Source organism: Sus scrofa, chromosome 17 (assembly GCF_054392235.1).
Source record: "Sus scrofa isolate SSC_HxYL_T2T_F1_AM1 chromosome 17, Sscrofa_HxYL_maternal_Yorkshire_Landrace_v2.0, whole genome shotgun sequence".
NCBI classification, from domain to species: domain Eukaryota; kingdom Metazoa; phylum Chordata; class Mammalia; order Artiodactyla; family Suidae; genus Sus; species Sus scrofa.
The window spans coordinates 64382214-64405456 of record NC_139399.1 but is presented as its reverse complement, the minus strand read 5'-3'; the positions used below and the strand labels follow the sequence as shown (position 1 = coordinate 64405456).

The following is a 23243-nucleotide window of genomic DNA, read 5'->3' as shown; positions in this document are numbered from 1 at the left end:
AAATCGAGTTTGAGGGGGCTGGCTGGAGGAGCAGGAGGTGGTGGTGTCAGAATTATTTCCATAAATGGAGCCAGATGCTCCTTTGCCTGTCCTGGGCCTTGAAAACGGTTTTCAGAAATTGCTCTGTCCACAAAAATGCTAATTGAACACAGTATTTGCATTGGCCCTGTCCACCCTCGTTAATGCCAGCGCCCTCCCTTTCTAGGTGGCCTCCTCTCCTTTGACTGTTCCTTGATCTATTGATCAACAAAGGCAAGCCACTGTCTGCAGCAAGCATTTTCCCCGGACGCAAAATGAAACTGAAGGAAACAGGGAGCTTGTGCATAGGATCGCCCTGATTCTAAGTGCTTTTGGGGGCTCCTTGATTCCAGACTCTGTTGGAGCCTGATTATCTAAACAAATTTTTTTTTCTTTCTTTTCCTTCCCATTTTTTTTTTTTTTTGACTTTTTTTAAGGCTGTTTCCTCCTTTCTTTTTGGCTTCTAGAAACCTGGATAGCTGAATATCTTCTTCTGGCTTTTACTTTTTAGCAAGTTATTGCTTTGACTCTTGGAATAAACATCTTCAAACCAACATTGATTAGATTTCCCTTATACTGTATTACATGCTTTGCTGGTACTGAGTTTATAGATATGGTGACATCTGCCCTTCTGGGATCTCCCTAGACAGCAAACACAGCTAGGATCTTCACAAGAAGCAACAGAGGTCTTTGTCTTCTCACTAAGGGAGCTGGGCTTTACCAGTCCACCTTGGCTATTTAAACCATGTGTCTCCAGGAGTTCCCGTCATGGCTCAGTGGTTAACAAATCTGACTAGGAACCATGAGGTTGCTGGTTCGATCCCTGACTTTGCTCAGTGGGTTAAGGATCCGGTGTTGCCATGAGCTGTGGTGTAGGTTGCATACGCGGTTTGGATCCCGCATTGCTATGGCTCTGGTGTAGGCCGGGCGGCTGCAGCTCCAATTGGACCCCTAGCATGGGAACCTCCATATGCCATGGGAGCGGCCCTAGAAAAGGCAAAAAGATTAAAAAAATAATAATAATAAAAGACAAAAAATAAACCATCTGTCTCCAGGATGACAGTCATCCCTTGGTCCCCAAATTGGCTGACCTAATGACCACAGAGACGTAATGAAAACAGGAAGACGTGACAGCATATAATAGCCATTCACATTCAGAGTTGTGTAGCTCAAGTTGGATTCCTGTGGTTTTCTCTGGGAGGGAGCGAGGCATGTTTAAGAAGTTGGTTTCTAAGTAGGTTCCTCTGTCCCCTGTAAGATCAACCTGCCTTTAATCTGGGTTTCAAATGTCTTAGAATCCAATTTGTTTTTTGGGGGGAGGTTTGTGTGGTTTTTGACCTTCTTTGACCTTTCTACAGAGGACAACTTCTTTGTGAATGTGATCCTGAAGTTCTCCTGTGTCATCTACTCAAACTAATGTGCGTAAGAATCACCTGAGAACCTTGATAAAATGTAGACTCGGGGCAGTAGGTCTGGGGTGGGACCTGAGAGTCTGCGTTTGTAACACGCTCCCAGGTGATGCCCATGGAACAGTGAGACCTTCCACCACAAAGCGCGGCCTGTGGACCAGTAGCAACCACATCATGGAGGCTTGTTAGAAACCGGGGTGGGGTTTAGACTCAACCCAGACCTGCTGAGTCAGCGTCTGCATTTTAACAAGCCCTTCTGCCCCACCCCACCTCCACGGTTCTTAAGCACAGTCAACTTTGTGAAAAACTGCCCGTGAGACCCAAAGACCATCTCCATCAGAACCACCTGTGCTGGGCTTCCAACCGCTTTCACAGAGTCCCCAGGTGATGCTTATAATCTCAGTCCACGCAGGTGCAGGGCATGTCCTTTGCAGTGACGGGGAACCCACATGTGTCTCTTATCCTTCCTGATTACACACGGGGCCAAAGGCCGTGAGCGCGAGGCTTTCACACAAGAGTCTCGTTCTGTGATGAGCAAAGGCCGGCGGGAGTGTTGACCGTGTGTGCTGAGGAAGGGCTCCGGGAGGACCTTGGCTGCGGGAAAGAAGTGAAGACAGAGGTAAGTCACCCACAGAAAGTGGCCACTTGGGGAAGAGAGAACACCCATAGTGACAGTCCTCATTCTGTCGCGTCTGTCCTGAAATAAAGATGTAGTTACATCTTGCTTTTCTTTGTCACTGAAGTGATCCTTCTCCAGGGATTGTGGGGCCTCTGAGGAACACTTGGCATTTGGCTTCGGAAGACACTATTCCGTGCAATGAGGGGGGTGTGTGTGTGAGGGAGAGAGAGAGATGGAGGGAGAGAGAGTGGGAAGGACCACATCACCAGCAGTTTCCAGTAGGCAAGTCAGTAGGTTTAACATTCATCCAAGGGCGGAAGCCTTTCTTGACAAGTTTTAGGTCCAATGGGCGATACTTACGATGAGAAGCTATATGGTCTTAGGAGCTAAGGAAGTCTTTAAATGACCCTGACTTTCCAGGCACTGGAGTTTTTCAGGAACCTTGGCATCAGTCTGCTAGTTCCTGGCAGGATGAAGAACTCTGGCAAGGAACTGTTGTGGCTCAGGGTTGAGAGCAGAGAAATGGGCTTTGTCTCTCTGTCTCTATCCTCTTGGGCTTTTTAATTTTGTTGGCTTGTTTGTTGTGTGTCATGTTTCAGCTTTGACGTTAAGAGGAAGGAAACGCAGGGAAATTAATGCAGGTTGAGTTGCTATTTTCCATTACGGCCCCCACCCCCCACCCCCGCCCCTCTGGGACAAGAGGAAAACATGGCTTAAAAAGCCTTGCTGTTCAGAGGTTTTTCTTTCCCGGCCTTCCAGAGGGAAGAGAGCTGGACAAGCAGGAGCGGGCTTGGGGTCTGTTCTGGGTAGGAGCATGGTGACCTGGGCATTCAGTGAGGCCAGAGATGATGACGCTGGAAAGAAGGTCTGGCGGCTGTGGAAATCCTTGTCCAGGACAAGGATGCGGCTTTATCACCCGGTTAGGCTGTCCCCAGAGGAAAGAGGGCTGTCACCATTGGCCGTGGAATTTAAGGAATGCATTTACACTGTGGAAACTCAGGTGAGAAAAATACCTCTCCGCCTTAAGTGATACAACCAACCTCTTCTTTATTTTATCCTCTGTAGACCACTGTTGGGACTGGGCAGTCTTCCTGTTTCGCCAACAGCAGTGGCTTCTCTGCGTAATTCAGGTCTCAGGATGGGATGGGGGGGGGGGCCTTTGGTCATTTTCTGTGTTTGCATGAATGGACTCAGCTTCCTTTATAAGTTGTGTGTGGCCATTTTCCCCTAAGTGTCTTAGCTATTTAGAGACGCATACACAGCCACGAGTGTTTCATTTAAAATAGCTTGGCTTTCACTTTGAGCATGAGCATTTTTAACACCACAGAGAAAAAGTGTCATGCCTTTTTGCCCCCAATATAAAAAAAAAAAAAAAAAAAAGGAGCAACGCCAGGTATCAGAAGCATTCAATCCAAGAAGTAATATACAAGAATAAAAACCGATTCAACAAAACGAACGATAACATTTCATTGCTATCTGACCTGACAGTTAAAGAGAAAGGAGTAAAATTGATCGTGGTTTCTGTTCAAGGGCTGTGTTTTTCCTCCTCTCTGCCTGAGTATTAGGGCCAGTTCTCTGCAGGTAAGAGGCTGCTGTTTCACAATCAAAGGTTTTAGCTCCTCTATATGAGTGAGTTATGACGTGTTGTTATGAACCACAGCCAGCATCAGAAAATGCACTAGGTTCTGTCGTAGAAAATGCACTAGCCAGACTAGAAAGAGTAAGGCTGCTGAAATAGCTTGGTAACTTCTCTCCAGGGAAGAGGGACTCCTTACAGGTCAGTAACTCAAGGAAGTTCTTTCCGCTTGAAAGGAAGCCACATCCAGCTCTTTCTGCCCAAGGAGAGACCCTCAGAATGGGAGACCTCAGGAGGCTTCCAGATTAAGGAGCAACTTCAGAAGCCCCTGGGCTGGTCTCTGGGGAGCTGGGATTCTTTGCTTTTTCCTTCACATGAGAGGATAAGGCAATATTTTCTAAGTATCTATAAAGGGAACCCTGGAGTCCTTAAGAGACATTCAAAAGTCCTATTTTTTTGCAGGATTTCCTTTTCTTTGATTGAATTGCTTGTTAACAAACTCAAGGCAAAAAACACTGAGTCCTCTTATCCGACTAGAAATTGGCACGGTGCCATGAGTTGCCATTGGCAAGAGTTACAAAGTCATCCCCAATTTCTTGAGTGTGAGAGGCCAAGTTTGTTAGGAAGGGAAGAAGGCACGAGCCTTCTGTTGGGGTTCGGGCACATCCAGTGCCCACTGAATAAACAACCACACTCTTGTCGTGTACCTCCTGCGTGCCCCACTTTTGGTCAGCTTCAAATCTGCTTCTTCATCATTCCTACAAGTTGCACACCTGTCTGCAAATGCTGCTTCTCTTTCTGGGTAGATATCCTACAATCTGGAAAGCAGAGTGTGGTGTTGGTGTTCCCTGAGCCCAACATTCTGGGAGTTTTGAAACAGTAACTGCTGTACGTGACCCTCCTTACTTTCACCATAATGTTCTTTCAAGGTCAAGCCTTGCTAAAAGGACAACGGATGATACACGGGCTGCCATGTACAGTTGTGGGGGTTGTACACTGCACCCTTCCAAGGGTTGTGCCACTTTTGTCATAGGCAACATAGAATGATTTGTATATTTCTGTAATTTTCTAGCAGAAGACAGTACGATGATATTCTAACAAGCATATTATGACAACCTTCCAATGGAAGTATCTTTAGTAAAAAAATTCCCTTTCCGGAGTTCCTGTCATGGCTCAGTGGTTAATGAATCTGACTAGGAACCATGAGGTTTCGGGTTCGATCCCTGGCCTTGCTCAGTGGGTTGAGGATCTGGTGTTGCCATGAGCTGTGGGGTAGGTTGCAGACACGGCTTGGATCCTGCGTTGCTGTGGCGTAGGCGTAGGCGGGCGGCTACAGCTCCGATTAGACCCCTAGCATGGGAACCTCCAGACGCCACGGGAGCGGCCCTAGAAAAGGCAAAAAGACAAAAAAGAAAAAAGAAAAAAAAATTCCCTTTCCTACTTGGCACAAAAGCACCTCCAAGGTTAGTGGCAGCCCGAAGAGGAGAGAAAGGCATGCTTTCCTCAGCCCTGTCCGTCATGTCTTGTTTCTCCAGGACGTCTCCAGTGATGGGAAGTTGGGCATGAGGCCCACCTACCACTGCGTGTGTGTTTGATGGTTCAGCACCTTCAAAGCTCACTTAGGTCAGTTTGGAGCGGGGATGTCTGGAGGGATCCAGTTTGTGAAAAGTCCTCACTGACCGCAGAGCCGGAAGGGGAAGGAAATTCTTCCTCTATGAGAATCAACCTACTTCCCATGAATCAAGAAGCAGTTTCCTTGAAAGCTCAGCGGGTTAAATATGAACCTACAAATTGAGGTTTTCAAGGAAAACAATCCTTCAGAAATCTTCTATAACTCTGCTATATGTCTGCCTCTAAGACTCCCACCGCACCCCCAAATCGGAGGGGCTGGGAGAAAATTTCTCCTGGGCTTTTCTTGCCGCCCCACCCCCCTCAATCCAGACCGTGGTTCTGGGGTCTGCTGATTGGGGAGGCGGGGAGGGTTTCCTCGGTCAGGGCTGAGGCGCTGAAAGTCTTCCAGGCAGTTTGTTTTCTGCCTTACATTTCTCTCGAGGAACAGAGTGAGAAGCGAGCTACCTGCCTGAGGGGAGCAGGAGGGTGTCACGTGGTCCAAACATCCTCCCACCGGCCTGGCTGTGACCCGCCCACGGAGCTGCGTGCGGGGCGTAGGGGGTCCTGGCCTTGTTTCCTGCGATACCCACCCGTGTCCCCGACTTCCCACCCCATTTCTAAGCGTTGAGATTTGCCGCTGGGCTTCCCGCCCACCACAAGCACGTCCATCTCATCTTCCGGCTGAGTCCAGGCCCCCAAAACTGACCTGATGAGGGGTTCAGTCCCCTCGGAGAACCCGCCTTTCAGCAAATGGTTCTGAGCGAGCATCCCAAAGGACTTCCATCCTCATGCAAGGGAAATGTAACTTCTGGAAGGATCTGGCGCCTGCTGGGTCAGAGACAATTAGCCCCCTTAGCTTCTCCCTCAGCGGATGTTTGGTCGCTGTCACTTGGAAGAGGCTGCCAGGAGGACTAGGGAGACTTTCTAGAACCTGCTTCCAAAATGTTCATGAGGAATTGCGCTGCCCCGTGGCTCTGCAGTTTCTGGGAAAGTGGCTCAGAGGATCTCCCGCTTCACCCCTACAGTGACCTTGGGAAAGGGAGCTCTCCTCCGTGCCTTGCCTGCTAAGACGGTTAGCAGTCTCCTCAGTTGTCCTTGAACTCCGCTGTGAGTGACCTTGTATTGCCCATGGTCTTTTTGCTGCAGCCATTAAATGTGAGCCAAATGGATGCGTCTCAACCCGTATGAAGTTGCTATTAAATCCCCTACCTAAAAAGTCCAATCTGTTGGAATAATTTTTGTGGTGGTTTATTTTTTTCCTCCTTATGTTTTGTGAATCACCATATTCATTGCATGTTTGCTTCAAAAAAATTGCAAACAGTGCTGCCATGAGCAGGTCACAAAACAGAAGGACCATTCTCCCTGCCCCTGCCAATTCCACTAGCATCTCTGACTTACTGGAGTCCCGATGATGGGGGTTGGAGCCCACACGTCTGTCCTGGGTTTCACTTTCCCCAAGTGACTCCAAGAATCAGCTCTATGGTAGAGACTTTTCAAATATTGCCACCATTCAGTCCCAGACAAGAATTTGACGCGCACTCTTCTTTTTATTTAAAATGCACGAAAATAGCTGCCCCCAATTCTAGATAGGATTCATGAAAAACTTGTCACACGGCTGTCAACAAAAGCCTCTTGGTGCTGATGGCATTCCTGAGGTGTGGGTACCAGGGAGCACTGCTTAGTTCTGCAGCTTTGGGAGGGCAGCCAGGCGCCTTTCTCCCCAGCACCTCTCCGGGGGTGAGTGATGGCAAAGTGGGAAGCTCGTTAACAGTTCCCAGCCAGCAGCCCCGGAGAACAGGCTGAATGGAGGTCCCGAGAGAGCCCCCAACCTCTTGGCCTCCTACGTACTAGAAATTCTTGTTGAATATGTACAGACCTCAAATTGCTCTGAGGACAGCCAAGAAGGCTGCCCTGGGCGGCCAGTGATAAATGCTGGCAATATACAGCAGCCCACTAATTGTGAGAGTAGGCGCCACAGGGGCTTCTCTTGGTGCGCTTCTGGCGATAACCTTCCGCGCCACAGACAAAATTAGGCACATCTCTGGCTGTGCAGAGTCATGCTCTCTCCTGTCGGTTACTCTGTCCTACTTTGCTGCCTGTGTGAAGCCTTGAGCTCTGCGAAGCTGTGGCTGAAGAATCAAGATGCTGGGAGAACCCAAGAGAGGCTGAGGAACAACAAAGCCGATCAAGTCTCTTTGCAACACTTTCTCATCACAAAAGGAATACCTGCTTTTGGTGGTGAATTTCAGATGGTTCAGGGAAGCAACAAGGAAAATCCTAGACCCAACCTTGCCACCTGGAGATGATCACGATCAATGCTGCAGATTTTGTGTGTGTGTGTGTGTGTGTGCATGCACGTGCCCGTGTGTGTGCACATGCGTGTGCATTCCTTTTTTAAAAATAAAATTGGCCAATAATAAATAAAAAATAAAATAAAATTGGCTATAGTCTCTTTGGCAAGATGTCTGTTCACCTCTGCCCGTTTTTTAATGGGGTGGTTTGGTTTTTCGTTGTCGTTGAGTTATCCAAGTTCTTTATAAATTTTGGATATTGACCCCATTATTGGATATGTGATTTGGAAATGTCTTCTAAATACCATAGGATTTCACTCACCTGGGAAATATAAAAAACAAAACAAAAAACCAAATAAATGAACCTACCAAAGCGAACAAAAAACAAACACCTAGATACAGAGAACAGAGGGGGGTTAGCAAAGGGGAGAGAGGAGATTGTGTGAAGTGGGTGAAGGGGATCCATTGGATGGTGATAGAAAGTAGGTTTTTGGTGACGAGCATATGCTGCAGGGCAAGCAGAAGTGGAAATATAATGTATCCATGGAACTTACATAATGTTAGATGCCAGTGTTGCCACAATAAAAAATTTTTAAAAATGACGTCATGCCATTCAACTCTGTAACTTTCTTGTTAACATCTTTTCATCCTTTTTAGTGTAACTTTGCAATTTTTGGTTATTTTGAGGAATAAAAAATAAGTTTGCATATACAGGACAGAATTCTTTTTTTCTGAGCCATACATATTTTATTATGTATTTCTAAGGAAATTCTTCTCTATAGCTATTACACAACCACAAACATCAGGAAAAAATATTGAGGCATCACTCCCAGCTAATAATTCTCAGATTCTGTCCACGTGTCACTAGTTGTCCCACCACGTCCTTAATGGTGAAAGGTTCTAGTTCAAAATCGTGTGTTGCCTTCTGTTGTCACGCCCTTCAGACTCCTCTCTTCTCAGACATTGCCTCAGTCTGTGGCTGACTCTAGTGACCTGCCCTCTTTTGAGGACAGCAAGCCAGTGTTTCATGCTGTAACATGCTCCTCATTTTGGGTTTGTCTGATGCCGCCTCATGATTGGGTTCAGGTTAAGCATCATCACACAAGTGACACTGCCTTGCATCCCAGAAGGTGACACACAATTTAACTTTGTCCCTTCCCTGATGATAGTCCCTCTGTTGGATCACGGTGGGGTCTACCAGGCTTGTCCACTGTAGTTACTCTTTTCCCCCTTGGGATGAAGAAGTATTTTGTAAGGATGAGATTTGAGACTGTGTAAATATCCCATTTATTACAGAACTAATTGTCTGCCTGAATGTGCATCTCTGTATGGACTCCTGGTTTCCTACTTTATTCATTGGGTAATAATCCAGTACCATCATTATTTACTTAAATGTGCAAATGGCCCTCGATTTGGGCAGAGGGAGCCCTTTCAGTTTGTTTTCAGTTTTTCTTAAAAATAGGTTTTGATCAGACATGGAAACAACCCAAATGTCCATTGACAGACGGATTGGATTAGGAAGATGTGGTATATATACACAATGGAGTACTACTCGGCCTTAAAAAAGAACAAAATAATGCCATTTGCAGCAACATGGATGGAACTAGAGATTCTCATGCTAAGTGAAGTAGATCATAAAGAGAAAGACAAATACCATATGATATCACATATCTGGAATCTAATATATGGCACAAATGAAGCTTTCCACAGAAAAGAAAATCATGGACTTGGAGAATAGACTTGTGGTTGCCAAGGCGGAAGGGGAGGGAGTGGGATGGTTGGGGAGCTTGGGGTTAATAGATACAAACTATTGCCTTTGGAATGGATTAGCCATGAGATCCTGCTGTGTAGCACTGGGAAGTATGTCTAGTCACTTATGATGGAGCATGACAATGTGTGAAAATAGAATATATACATGTATGTGTAACTGGGTCACCATGCTGTACAGCAGAAAAAAAATTGTGTTGGGGAAATAACTGTTAAAAAATATAATAATAAAAAAATAAAGTAAAAAATAGGTTTTGATCATTCTTTGAGCATATTTGTACATAAAAAGATGTTCCTGGGTCTTGAACTTGCTCTTCTTCAGCATAGGAAACAATGCTTTCTCCAAAGCTCTGGGTTTTTTTAGTGGATATCGGTGCTTAGAAGCCAAGATCTGGGAGATAAGATTGCTCATTGCTGGTGTCTCTGCTCCTAAGTATTCTTCGTGGACAAACTAGGGAATATATGTGTGTTCAACACGCACTATCTGTCTAGCCAGTCATCCATTTATCTATCAACTATGAGTTTATCCCAATAATCTCTACTTCCAGTCCAATAACACAAGTTCATTTCCATTTTCTCCCTTTCCAAATCTGCATCTCACTTCTCTGAAAGCCAAGAAAACTCATATGGTTCTTAATTTACTTACCCATCGGTTGTTCTGTCTGTATCTGATTTCTGCCATTGCCTTTGCATGCGTGGATGCCCTCCTTACCTCACTTGGGATCCAACATCTCAAGTTGAGCTGCACCCCCTCACCCCGCTGGGGAAGGCCCTCACCCCCACCAGGACTCTACACCTGGCGGGGGTTGCTTCCCCATTTGAACTCTTTCTTCACCCACTTGGGCTTTAACATCTCAAGGCAGGTTGCCCATCCATACAGATGCCTTCCTTACCCTGCTCGGGCATCAGTAGTGCACTGGCCCATCTCTCTCTCTCTCTCTCTCTCACACACACACCCTTACACACCTATCTTGTATGTGTGTATCATAGGCTTCATAATGTTCTCACTGTGTGGTCTGTTTATCTACTTGTTTCTTCTTCTGCTTTTCTCTTTTGAATGTCACTGCCATTGCTAAGTGACTTTCTCTTGTCAATGGAAGTCTTGACACAGTATGGACTCAGCACATACCCATTGACTGATGTATGTGAAAGCCATTTGCTCACTCTCAGAGTCATGATTTTAATCATCAGGTGGCCGTTGAGAACAAGGTTGACCATTTAGCACTGGCTGTTGATTTCTTTCTTGTGGCAGTCGTTCTTGCTGCCCACAAAATATTGCTGGTTCTTCTCCCATCCCAGCGCATGGGTGGGCTGTGTGCTAAGTTCATGGCTAAGTGGTATGCCAATTAAATGAGAGACGTGATGTGTGTCACTTCCATGAAGACGCGTCTGAAGTGCAGGTGCAGTCTGCTTTCATGGCATCTCCAGTGACACATTGAACACACTGAAGTGTCTTCACTCTGCGACCTGAGTCACGATAAACGTCATCTCTCTGCTGACCCGTGCTGGGCGTATAGCTAATGTGAACACAGAATGAACACCTGATATGTTAAGCTTTGAGGTTTATATTTTGTTGTTGCTTTTGCATGTCCTAGACTATCCCAATGAAACATCAATTCCATAAAACAAAAAGGATTATGGCGTCTTACTTGGTACCAACACTTCACTTCTACTTGCAGGAAATAGTCTGCAAATGAGAAGAGCAGAACTTGGACCATGACCTCTGTAGAAGAGAGGAGCAAAGGAACCAGGGTGAACTGACCCCCAGTTTTCTCTGGCATGAAAATCATTTCAACTAGGCAGTGTCATAAAACCACACAAAATATGCACTAGAGGCCTGTTCAGTACAGGCAGCCGATGGACTGAATGACCCGCCAAGCCTCTCATTTCCCCCTCTAATTTCTGTGATTATCAGAATGATGAAGTGCAGCCAGTTCATTAAAATCTCTCTTTGAAGGCTGACCTGAGGCTCTCGCACGTCCCTGTCTCTGTGCTGCATCTAAGTGATAAATGCCGAAATCATCCTTTGCATGACTTGGCTCGGAGGCCAGACGGTCACACCTCGTGCCAGTGGCTTATTTGACCAACTCTCTGGCTTTGAATCTCATCTTCTCAGAGCTCTTTAATTTACTTATTTATGTGCTAGACATTTCAGGGACCTTTGGGGACAGGTAGACAGGACAAGGCCTATCTGACGGGAGGAATGCCCGGTTTAGTGGGGTTGGGGCAGGAGAGCATGGCTGAATGAGAAACTCCAGGACTGTTCCCTTGGTAGCTGGGCAGTGCTGTCATGTTCTGTCTGAGTATCAAGACAGTATCCCTTTTCTCCAAAATGAAAGATTCCCATTTTCTACTCAATAGGCTCCATTCTCTTCCTTGAGCTCTCTCATCCCATGTTTAACGCCAACTCACTTTATCAGCAGGACTGGGTCTTGCCCCTCTCATAGGCTCAAGCATGTACTAGGGTGGTACTGGGCATTGGATACAGGAAGCCTGCCTATCACCTTCGATGTGGTCCTGCTAACATTCAGATTCTTACCCAGTTGGTCTAGGGTGGGGCTTGAGGTTCCACATCACCAATGAGGTCCACTCACTGATACTGAAGTTACTGATTCTTGGGCTATACTTTGAGCATTAAAACAAAATCAGAGGGGACAGTCCCTGCTCTAACAGAGGCCTCTGTCTTAAGAAAAAGTAGAGCCAGAAGATTGGAGATGGAACTGCTTACGCAGAGAGAGAGATGGACATTCACACTGGGCTGGGCGTGTTTGCACACAGTTCCAGGAATCACATCTTCAGTAGGGCCTCCCTACCAGTGATAGCCCAGCTTGGGTTCTCGGGAGGTGGATGCTGAGACAGTTTGGGGTATAAAATATTGACGAGAGATTAACATCTAGAAAGGAAGGGAGGGGAAGCCAGAATGGACAGAAGGAAAAAACAAGCTGAGATGCAGGCCATCAAAGCTTGCCCCCCCCCCCCAAGGGGAACTCTGGATAGAGCACCCATCAGAGTGTCCAGCCCTCTGCACACTCACATGGCCCTGCCCAGCTACGAGGAAGGGGGTGGTCTCTAGCAAGGCCATGCAGACCTTGGCTGCTGAGGTCTGACGCTGCTGTATTCCTGCAGCTGAACAGCAAAGATTTCCTGGAGGAGGGGTCTGGATGGTGCATTTCTGTGCCCACCACAGTACTATGTGAAGAGCTCAGGTAGAACTCTCTCCTATGATTAGAAACAAAAATATCTGGTGGGTAGCTTTTTTTTCCACATTAAAAAATATTTTATTGGTGTATAGTTGACTGACAATATTGTGTGGGTTTCAGGTGTATAGCGAAGTGCATCTGTCTATCTATCTCCATTATCCGTTCCTTCTCAGATTCTTTGCTCATATTGGTTAATACAGCACATGGAGTAGATGTCCCTGTGCTGTACAGTAGTTTGTTGTTTCTTATCTATTTTATGTATGGTAGTGTGTGTATGTTAGTTCCAACCTCTATTGTATCCCCCCCGCCCCCAACATTCCCCCTCTGGTAACCATAAGTTTGGTTTCAAAATCTGTGAGTCTGTTTCTAGTGGGTAGCTTTATATGGCTGCTTAGAGCTGATCCATATAGTGATTGATCAGTGAATTTCCAAAGTGGAATTTTCTCACTAGACACGGCTTCTCCAAACCTTAATCATGTAGACTTTGGGGGAACAAAGCCTTCCATTTCCTGGTAGTAAGCGGAGGGGAGATCCAGGCAGACAGCCCACTTGGAGAATAAGACCTCCACCTGTAGGGGATTCATCTGGCAGAAGAGGCAGTGGACATCATAATGGCTGCCCCACCCTAGCTAGGAAAGACTTGCAGCTCAAATAAAATTCAGAAAGACAAGGGTGTACACAAGGTCTTCTCAGAAAGGTAATTCAGAGAGTATCGATCTTGCTTGTTTGGAGTTTCTTAGAACTTGAGTAAGTTAGTGTAGACCAAGTGAGTGGTTACCAGTGATTCATTTTGTGGGACTCAACTTCCCTGTGTCTGTTGAATCAGTGAAAAGAGAAGGGAAAGGGGTTTCCTTTGGACTTCTCGTGCTGATGGGTAGGGCTGTCTACAGAGTAGAGGCCAAGCCCCTCACATTAGGCTCTTTCTCAACCAGTCACGGGGGTGATGAACATGCCAGGAGGATCTTAATTTCCATGTACACTAGTCATCTATTGCCGCGTAACAAATTACCCCCAAACTGAGTGGCTTAAAACAATACATGCTTCTTATCTGCCCGTTTCTGCAGACCAGGAATCCGACAGCATCTCTGGCTCAGAGTCTCTCCCAAAGGGGCGGTCAGGGTGTCAGCTGAGTCCGAGGTCTCGTATGAAGGCTCCACTGGGGAAGAACCCACATCTTGGCTTGCTCACATGGTTGTTGGGAGGATTCATTTTCTTGAGAGCTGGTGGACTAGAAACCTCGGTTCTTCTGGCAGTTGGCTTTGGGTCTCTGCCACATGGGCCTGGACAGCAAGGCAGCTGCTTCGTCAAAGTGCAAGCTGAGAAGGCAGTGGAGAGACAGACGAGCAAGAGGAGAGTCCCCATGCTTTACAGCCTGAAATGACCTCCCATTCTGCCCCCATATTCTACGCATTAAATCAAGATCTGTAAATCCCACCTGCACTCAAGGGATTACACGAGACAATACCAGTAGGTGGGGACTGGCATTAATTAACAAAGAGAAAAATGAATTGATTCATAGGAAAAAAACTAATTAAAGCAGAGATTTTAGGGAGCTGTCTGTGTTCAAGGGGAACCATCGAAAGAGAATTCTGATGAATTTAAGGATGGTGGAAACTGACTTGATAAAGATGGCCCCCAGGGTTAACCAGTTCTGAGACTCCAGGTCAACAAAAGCCTCCTTACCTTTTGGGGGTGCTGAGTTTGAACATTAAAGCTTAAAGGTTACCAAGTGATAACTTTTCATTTAATTCACCGGGGACAGAACGCAGGGACAGAACTCGGAATGTTTGGAAGAAATATTTTGATAAGCCATTGGCTTGAGGGATTGAAGTCAGGGTGGTCAGTGGCTCATAAACAGCCTTTGGGTCCTTGTTTCTGCAAGTTATTTTGTTTCAGTGGAGCCTAGAAGGCAAGTTTGGGCACACAGCGGGATGGTTCTTGCTGAAGAGAGGGGAGTGCAGCTGCTTGCTGTGGGGGAAAACCGCCTGAAGAGGGGCTGTGCTGTGGGGAAGGGGCACCGGGGGGAGAAGATCCACTCTCAAATCATCAGGACATTTCTCAGTTTTTCACTAACGCTTTGTGGGAAAGGAATCCTATGGCGAATGTAAAGAGGAGGATGCAAGGGAAGCTTCCGAGCAACCCTGGGTGTTTGTCAGGTGGAAAGGGGTGGAAATTGAGTGTTTTGCCTCCTGTTTCTTCATCTGCCCTTTTTGCTCAACAACTATAATGTTATTCACCAACCCACTGAGTGCTGGGGATACAGGGATGGATAAGACCAATGTAGTTGCTGCTCAAGAGTTAGCAAACGTGTAATGAGATTAAAGGAGACAAAACATCCCCCCACTCCCCCCAAAAAAGATAAGAGAACAGAAAATATCTCCAGATTCTCTGGTAAGTCACAACAAGAGGAAGGCACGAGTTACTGGGGAAAATATTGAGGAGCCCGTGTGTGTGTGTGTATGCACGTGCACACGCACTCACACATGGGCAGCATGCACACCTATTTGTGTGCGCATGTAAGTGACTGGAAGAGTTATTTGTGCTGGAAGATGGTTTAGCAAGCCCCTGAAGTAGCCTATTTTGAATTTGTAGTTTGGGGGGCCCAAGATGAAACAGTACGAAAGGGTAAAGGCTGTGGAAGGTGCCTTTGGATCTGCCCAGATTTAGTGGATGTGATTTCCCAGACCTCCGTCGGCAGGTGAGGTAATGAGATGCCTCCGTTCGCTGCTGCTGCCTCAAGTGTTTGCACAACCCAGCGTTGACTTTTGGCCCCTCCTCTCCAGAAGACCGAAGTCATACATTTTTAATTGGGATTTTTCAGCCAAAGAGCAAACTGGCTTGCTGCCCAAATGATGGGTGAAGATGTTGAGAGAGAAACCCTCACCTTCTGTCCTGCTGGCAGCAAATGAAAACAAACCTCTTTCCTCCCTCTTCCAGCTGCTCTCTCTCCTCCACAGGCTGACTCTATTTAAAGCCCTGATGCCTTCCCAGGTTTGAAGCCAACGTAGAAATCTGCTGGCTTAGCCTTTGTCTTTCTCTGGCAAAGATGGGGCCAGCTTGCTGAACTTCGTGCCCCTCCTTACCCCGCCCTACTTCCCAGGCCCTTTCCTGTGCAAATTCAGCTAAAAGAAGGTAGTGTGTAAGAAGATAGAAAAAGAATGTGTGTTTATGTATGAGTGGCCACTGTGCTGTGCGGTAGAAATTGACACAACACTGTAAATCAACTACACGCTAATAAAAATTTCTTTAAAAAGTGTGTGTGTTGCAGGGGGTGTTAAGGTTCCCCCAAAGCAATAAGTCAGCATCATTTAAAACCATAGTTTACAATTTTTATTTCTAATTCTTTAAAGTCTTTAAAAGAAAATAAAGCCTGCAGCCTACGTAGCACCCCCATGGGGACAAATCTTTATTTGGCTCAGTTTGGTAATTCAATTGTGTTAGGTAAAGTTGTATAGTCAGAGAAAAAGAGAGAGAAAAAAAAAAAAAAAAAAAAAAAAAAAAACAAGAAGGAGGGAGGGAAAAAGCTTGCCGGCAGCTGTCATCTATCTTGTAAAAAGTAAAAAGTGCTTACCCGTGTCCAGATAGTAAATCCTACCTGCTTTATTAAATAAATGTACTATTTCACTCAGGGAAGGAGACCTTTGGAATATCTGGAAAAACTTGCAGGCTTTGAAATGGAATAAAGATTGATTTATGTGGAGGTTCTCTTGCATGTGTGTTTTCTTCCCCCTGACACAAAGAATGGTAACCAAGACACAAGATTCATTTTAAAAGACCAAGAGGAGTTGGGTATTGGGAATTTGGATGTTTTATTTATGTTTCTTAAAAAAAAAAGGGTTATAGTGTTTATGGGAGAGCCAGAAATTTTTATGATTCGGGCATTGCAATGTATATCAAGGGCCTGGCTGGAGGTTGTCGTGTAGTAGGTGTTCAAAATGATAGCTCTTTTGCAGAATTTGCATCCATGGTTTTGATTTTGTTTTGTACCCTGTCTTGTTGAACTGAAGGTAATTTAGGTCTGCCCTATTAGTTAAGAACTTTTCAATTGCAAATGATAGAAACCCCCCAAATCAAACTGGTTTAATTAAAAAAAAAAAAAAAAGGAGCTGGCTCAAGAAACTGAAATATTCCTAGCATAATGGCTTCAGGTATGGCTGGATCCAGGTTCTTAAATAGTAGTAATAGGATTCTATCTCCATCTCTTGGCTCTAATGGTGTATTTACTGGCTGGATTCTAGGAGGCCTCTCTCTTGTGGTGGCACCAAAGAATTTCAGGCACCACCCTCCAGCTAGTTCTTCCCCAGCAGGGAAATAGTTTCTCCTTTAAGGAGCACCCACAACTTTAGGGATTCACTTTAGTTGGATCAGCTGAGCTCACAAACACAGCCTGAACAAATTGTTCTTGTTGGTGGGATGGGATGATGCTGACTAGCACAGTTCCCCTTCTCCTAGCTATAGATGGAGTCAGCCCTGCCTGACTTCAGGGACTAAGAGGAGGAGAAAAGGGATTCCCCAATTAAAATGAGGAAATAATTACCCTCAAACAGGGACAGAAGCCATGGCAGTGGACTTCAGTGGCTGAAATAAATTCTGGGTCCTTAATCAGCCCCTTCTTTTGCCACTTTCTACTTTTTTGTTTCTGTTTCTCTTTCTTCATTTACTTAATAACTATTTGAAGGCTTTCCATATGTCAGTCCCCATGTCTGTACCAGAAATACAACAAACTATTTCAGAAACTGACATTTTCTTCCCTCCGTGATTTCATAACTGAAGACACGTTTAGTGAATAGTTGCTATACCCACACCTCATCCCTTTGGGCTGAGCCCAATAGTAGGCACAGGTGGAAGAGAAGAAGGGGGAAAGAATGACTCAGACCTTGCCCCCTGGGAAGTGATGATCATGTAATTAATAACACTGATGTGCTTTTTGTATATCAGACCTTGTGCTAAGCGTGTTGTGTGTCCTAGTTGCAATGATCACATGACTTTAGGGAGTGGCACTATTGTTCTGCCCATTTCTCAGATGAGGAGGCTGAGGCACACAGAGGGTGAGTTATTTGTACAAATTTACCTACTTAGTAAGTAATAGCCCTGGATTCCAACTACCCCTGGCCACTGCTCTGTACCATTTTAATGTTGGGTCATTGTATGTGGCCTCAGTATTAGAACCCAGAGTGGCATCCTTGCCAATGTGTGGAGCACTGATCCTCCTGGAGCTGACTACGGCCAGCAGAGACTTGGCAGGTGACAGGTATGTGGGAGGAAAAGGCTGGTCACAAGAAAAGCAGGGATCTCTTCACCCCTTTCCTTTTCTCCCCCCTGCTAGAGGCATGGCCACGGAGAGATATTTCTCACTGTAATAAAAACAGCAGAACAAGCACGATGATAACTGGAAGTGGACCTTTGACTTTGGCTAGTGATGGAGAGATATTGAAGAGTGCTGCAGACTGGGGCAAGCTTGGCCTTCAGGCCAGCTCAGTGGAGCAGCTGCCAGGCATAAATGGGGAATTTCTGTTGTCAGAGCCTCTGTTTCTTTCTTTTTATTTTTTTTCAAGAAATTGTAAATATATGGATTCATTTTTTGATGAAAACTCGATTTGTAAATTTGGTGTGGAATTCAAAAAATTTTAATGGTCTTTTTGGGATGGTGAAACATACCTATGAGGCTGCCATCTTGAGATATCTGGTCCAGAAGCTTCTCAAAGGTAGAGTTCTGTAGCCATACAAATTAGGGACCCAAGAGATGCTGCATGTACCCTTGCACATTGATAAAACTCACTAGCCTATGCAATGATTTGAGGTGTTCTGAATAAGCACACCTTCAGTTGGCTCCAACTTTGCATTTCTTAAACTTTTTTGGTTTTTTTAAATTTTATTTTTATTAGAGTATAGTTGATTTATAGCGTTGTGTCAATTTCTGCTGTACAGCACAGTGACCCAGGTATACACATATATACATTCTTTTTCTCATACTGTCTTCCATCATGTTCTGTCCCAAGAGACTGGTTGTAGTAGGACCTCATTGCCTATCCATTCTAAATGTAATAGCTTGCATCTACTAACCCCAAACCCCCAGTCCACCCCCCATTCTCCCCCTCCCTCTTGGCAACCACAAGTCTGTTCTCCATGTCTGTGAGTCTGTTTCTGTTTTGTAGATAGGTCTATCTGTGCCATGTTTTAGATTCCAGATATAAGTGATATCATATTTGCCTTTCTCTTTCTGACTGACTTCACTTAGTATGAGAATCTCTAGTTGCATCTATGTTGCTGCAAATGGCATTATTTAGTTCTCGTTTATGGCTGAGTAGTCCGTTGAATATAAGTACCACATCTTAATCCAGTCATCTGTTGATGGACATTAAAATATTTGAAACCACACATTCTTCCCTGGCCCCACTGCACCTCTTCAGCATCCTTTGGGACTAGTGTTGTCTGGACCAGTATCTATTGGTGGTCCCATGTCAGGCTCTAGAGAAGGCACCCACTCTTCAGACACGGCCTCCTCGACCCCAAGTATGATGCTCCCGTCCTGCTAGATGTCCAGGGATTCCTTTGGTTTACAGTTGTCCTGAGGGCATTTTGGGGACAAGGCCTTGTGGAGTCATGATACTCATTTGACACATGCTCTGACTGGAAAGCATCTGTGGGTGGTGATTTCAGCAGCTAGGGCAGGGTGTCTGCTGATTGGACAGTCGATTGGTACCCACCAGTCGATTGGTAGTGTGGTGGTGATAGGTGCCTCTTGTGGGATGCTTGGCTGGCTGGGTTCCATAACCTTTCACCATCAGCTTCTCAGCATTTCCAGCCTGGCTGCTCCATCCTTGGACCTGGCAATGTGGCTTTCTCTGCATCAGATCTCAGCCTCTCTCTGCTTGCATCATCCTCTTTATCCCTTCGCATCAAAGCGCTCCTCCTCTTTGGGCTGAAGGCAAATGACCAGGGGCCAGGGGCGCATGCGTGAGGAGGCTCTGGTTCCCAGAGCTGACCCTGGCCTCGCATAGCCCTGCGAGCCAGCACCTGCTTCAATTCACACCCTCCCTCCATGCCTCGATCGCTTCACCTCACCCAGACCCTGTGTCTGCCTTTCCTCTCATAATTGCGCTGCGGAGCCGATCAAGAAGGGCTTCGATTACCCACGAAACCGGGGCTTCTAATCATTGACAAAAAATAGCTTTTTCTTGAGGGCAGGCAGAGTTCAGTCTGAAGAAAGCACCATGGCCCGATTTGTCGCTTCCCTTCAGTTTTCATTCTGTCCTGGGGAAAGTAAAGCACCACGGGCTAAAAGACTTCATTATGGTTAAAAACAGACAACAGCTTTCTTTAACCCAAAACGGGCCGTTCGGCTACATGCTCCTAAACTTGCGCTGCGAGTCACTGTGGAAGTGTTCAAAACCATAGGACTTAGAGTCACACGCCTGACTTGAATCTCGGCCCAGCCCGTTACTGGCAACATGACTGATAAATTAATTGAACCCCTGACCGTCAGTTTCACAGTTTGGTTATATCCACTTTGTAGATTTCTTGAGGGGGGTCCAAAAATAATACGGTCCGTGGAACACAAAGTACCAAGAAACATGCATTCAACACACACGTATTTTCTGTGCATTTTCTGTGCCTCTGCCAGGGGCAGCCTGTGCTCTCCGCTCTAGAATCGCGATTGCTGTATGCGTGGGCATACCCAGCCCCTGCCCTGGAGCAGCCTGTAGTCTGGTGAGAAAGGAGGAGGATTAAGCCAGCAACAGCAGAGCGGGACAAATGTCCTGTAAGGGGAAATGCTGATGTCCCCGTGCTAGACGGTGGGGTCCCAGTGGGTCCTGGGGAGCTGGGGACAGCTTCCTGTTTAATCTGATTCCTAAAGTCTCAGCCACGAGGGGCGGGGGGGATTGGGAGGAGAGAGGTGGGAACGGTCCGCGCCAAGGGGAGAGGCTGCGATGAGAATCTGGGGAGCAGCCCTTATTGGTTTTTGCCAAATGAACCCGAAGGGACATTTCCTTTTAGTTTCACTTTAAATAAAACTGCTAATCACCGGTGATTTCCAAGTGTGTCTCCCATTAGGGCCTTTTCAGTGGCACTATTTGACAGGAGGTTGTAGAGAAACGGAGTGACATTAGCATATCTAAGAGAAATTCCTTTGGGAGAGAGTTTGGGAAAAGTCATTAATATAGCGGAGAGGGAGTAAAAGGCATTTCTGAGCAATTTCCAATTTCAGCTCCCCATTTCTGCTAGCAGTATTTTGACCTTTCTGTTCTATTTATTTTAAAAATTAAATTTTCGACTGAATTCAGTCCCTCACAATGGGGAACTCTATTATTGCTGACCTGAGTCAAAGCATAATTCAGTCTTTGGTCCCTCGTTCTCAGCAAGTTGATGTGATAGAAATGCAGAGTCTGCTTAGAGGAGAGGAGAGTCTCCAAAGATGTACCCCATCCGCTCCCAGACACCCTGCAGCCAAGCCAGACACTCAGTTTGTAATCCGTAGTTCTCCCCGCTTTGAAATAACAGTAATGATATTAATGAGAACTAGCATTTGTTGAGTTGATAACCTGCTCTCTGGTCCTCATGTCTCTCTGTCCATTCTCCATTCCATAGCCGGGCTAAGTTTTAACAGCTCACCTTTGCTCATGTCATCTCCCTGCTTAAAATGCTTCAATGGCTCCGAGTCGCTCCCGGGAGCAAGAATAAATGAGTGCCTTAATACGCCACAAAAGCCTCCTGAAGACAACTTTCCCTCGTTGGTTGAAGGAAGGAACACCTGCCTTCTTTTCGTTCCTAAAATGGGACATGCTGCCTTCTGCCTCAGCGCCTTTGCGCATGTAATCCCCTGACCTCGGGTGGCAAACCATCTCAATTTGCTGGGATCGAAGACCTTCCTGTGTTGTGGGCTTTTTCAGTGCCAAAACCAAGAACGTCTGGACAAAGCAGGACAAGTCAACAACCCTATCTGCAAGGAAAACTTGTTCCCCTGCTTTCCCATCTCTCTCCACTCAGTTAACTACTGCTCTTGCTTTAGTGCCCAGCTCAAGTGCCACTTCCCCCAGGAAGCCTTTCCTGACTACTTGGGCTAGGTTGGAATGTGCAATCTGCCAGAACACTATTATTTTTCTCCAAAGAATTTTTGAGTTTTTAATCTCGTGGTCACACAAAAATTAAGGTTTGTTTTCTCTGCCAAGGGGAAGCTCTAGGAGGACTGAGTCAGTCTGCACATGCCGTAGCAGTGAGCAAATACAACAGTGCTTTTCACATGATTGGTGCTTAATAACTACAGTGGGGGTTCCTGCTGTGGCTCATCGGTTAGTGAACCCAGGTAACATCCATGAGGATGTGGGTTCGATCCCTGGCCACGCTCAGTGGGTTAAGTATCCGGCATTGCTCTGAACTGTGGTGTAGGTTGCAGATGCGGCTCGGATCTGGCATTGCTGTGACTGTGGCTGTGGCCAGCAGCTGCAGCTCTGATTTAACCCCTAGCCTAAAAAACAAACAAACAAAAAAGACCTACAATGAATGTGCCCAGTTGTGAGCTAAATTCAATGCTGTGTATCCGACATAAATGATTTTATTTCAGTTCTATTTCATCATTCTGGGGTAGATACTGTCATCGTCCCATCTTGTAGATGTGGAAAGGGGTTTAGTAAAGTTCATGATGCTTTTATGGCCATGCAACTGGAAAGTGGCAGATCTTGGATTTGAACCACTCACTTGACTTCAGAGCCCAAAGGACATGTAACACATGGTTAATGTTATAATTCAAGTTTTCTGAGCTCTCAGATCATTGTGGAGAAAGGCCTTCTTTACGTGTTTTGTGATATCCTTCTCTACATGCATGAATTTGCATGCACGTGTGTTGCATGTGTGCAGTGCAGCCACAGTTCCTTCCAACTTCCTTGAAAGCCCATTGGTGACCTGTTCCTAACCCTGCCTGGGAGGCATTTTAGAAATTGTCCTACTCACCGTGGTTGAAGACATATAGACAAGCGCAGACATGCCAGCTTGCTGTCAATGGTCCCAAGTTAATTTCAGCATCCCAGAGATTGGTGGGGGTGGTGGTGGGGGGCAAAGTGGGGAGCTAGTCTTTGGGGCTTCCTGCTAGTAGACAGCCTAGCCTGGAATTCAGACATCAAACTGTTCATAAGTCTGATGCCAGGTCAGTGGAGATGAGCAACAGGTCTGGGACATGACTGTTGGCAGGGAATTAATTCCCTTATTCCTTCATTCATGGAACAGATTGTACTGAGAATCTCCTTTGTGCAGGATGGGGACTACTGTAGTGATCAAAACAGATGAAAATCCCCGCCCTCACGAAGCTTCTATTCAGGTGGGTTGATGCAGATAATAAAGAAAATAAAATGTTTGTCTGAGGCTAAGTGCTAAGGAACCAGGGAGGTAGGAAGGGGTGGCTTGTGCTGAGTGTCTGTGTGGGGGTCTGTATACACTTGTTACCCACACAATCAAGGAAGCTTTTCTGGAAAGATAAGTTATGAGAAAAGGCTTGAGGGTGGTCAGGGAGGGAACCACATGGGTATTTGGTGGATGAGCTCGCCAAGCAGACAGAATAGTGAGTGAAAACCTCTAAGGTGGGGTTGGAAGGTTTGAAGACATAGTATGGGTGGGGTGGAGAAAGCAGACATGGGAGAATTACTGCAGCGGGTGTGGAGGGGAGACCCTGTAGCACTTTGCAGGATCTTGTCATCATTCTGGCCTTTACTCTGAGGAAGGTAGGAGCTGGGGGTGCCTTGGGGGCAGAGAAGACTTTTG

The 23243-nt window shown here is 46.1% G+C and overlaps 1 protein-coding gene across 4 annotated transcripts in view; it reads left to right on the top strand.

Annotated features, from left to right (window-relative positions):
• Positions 1-1938: 1938 nt before the first annotated feature.
• The window catches only part of LOC146395394 (uncharacterized), a 172639-nt gene continuing 151334 nt past the window's right edge, over positions 1939-23243 (top strand). For all 4 annotated transcript variants that reach the window (XR_014831844.1, XR_014831843.1, XM_085002900.1 and 1 more), the window contains exon 1: positions 1939-2046. The gene's annotated coding sequence lies outside the window, so the exon portion shown is untranslated. The remainder of the gene's footprint in view (positions 2047-23243) is intronic.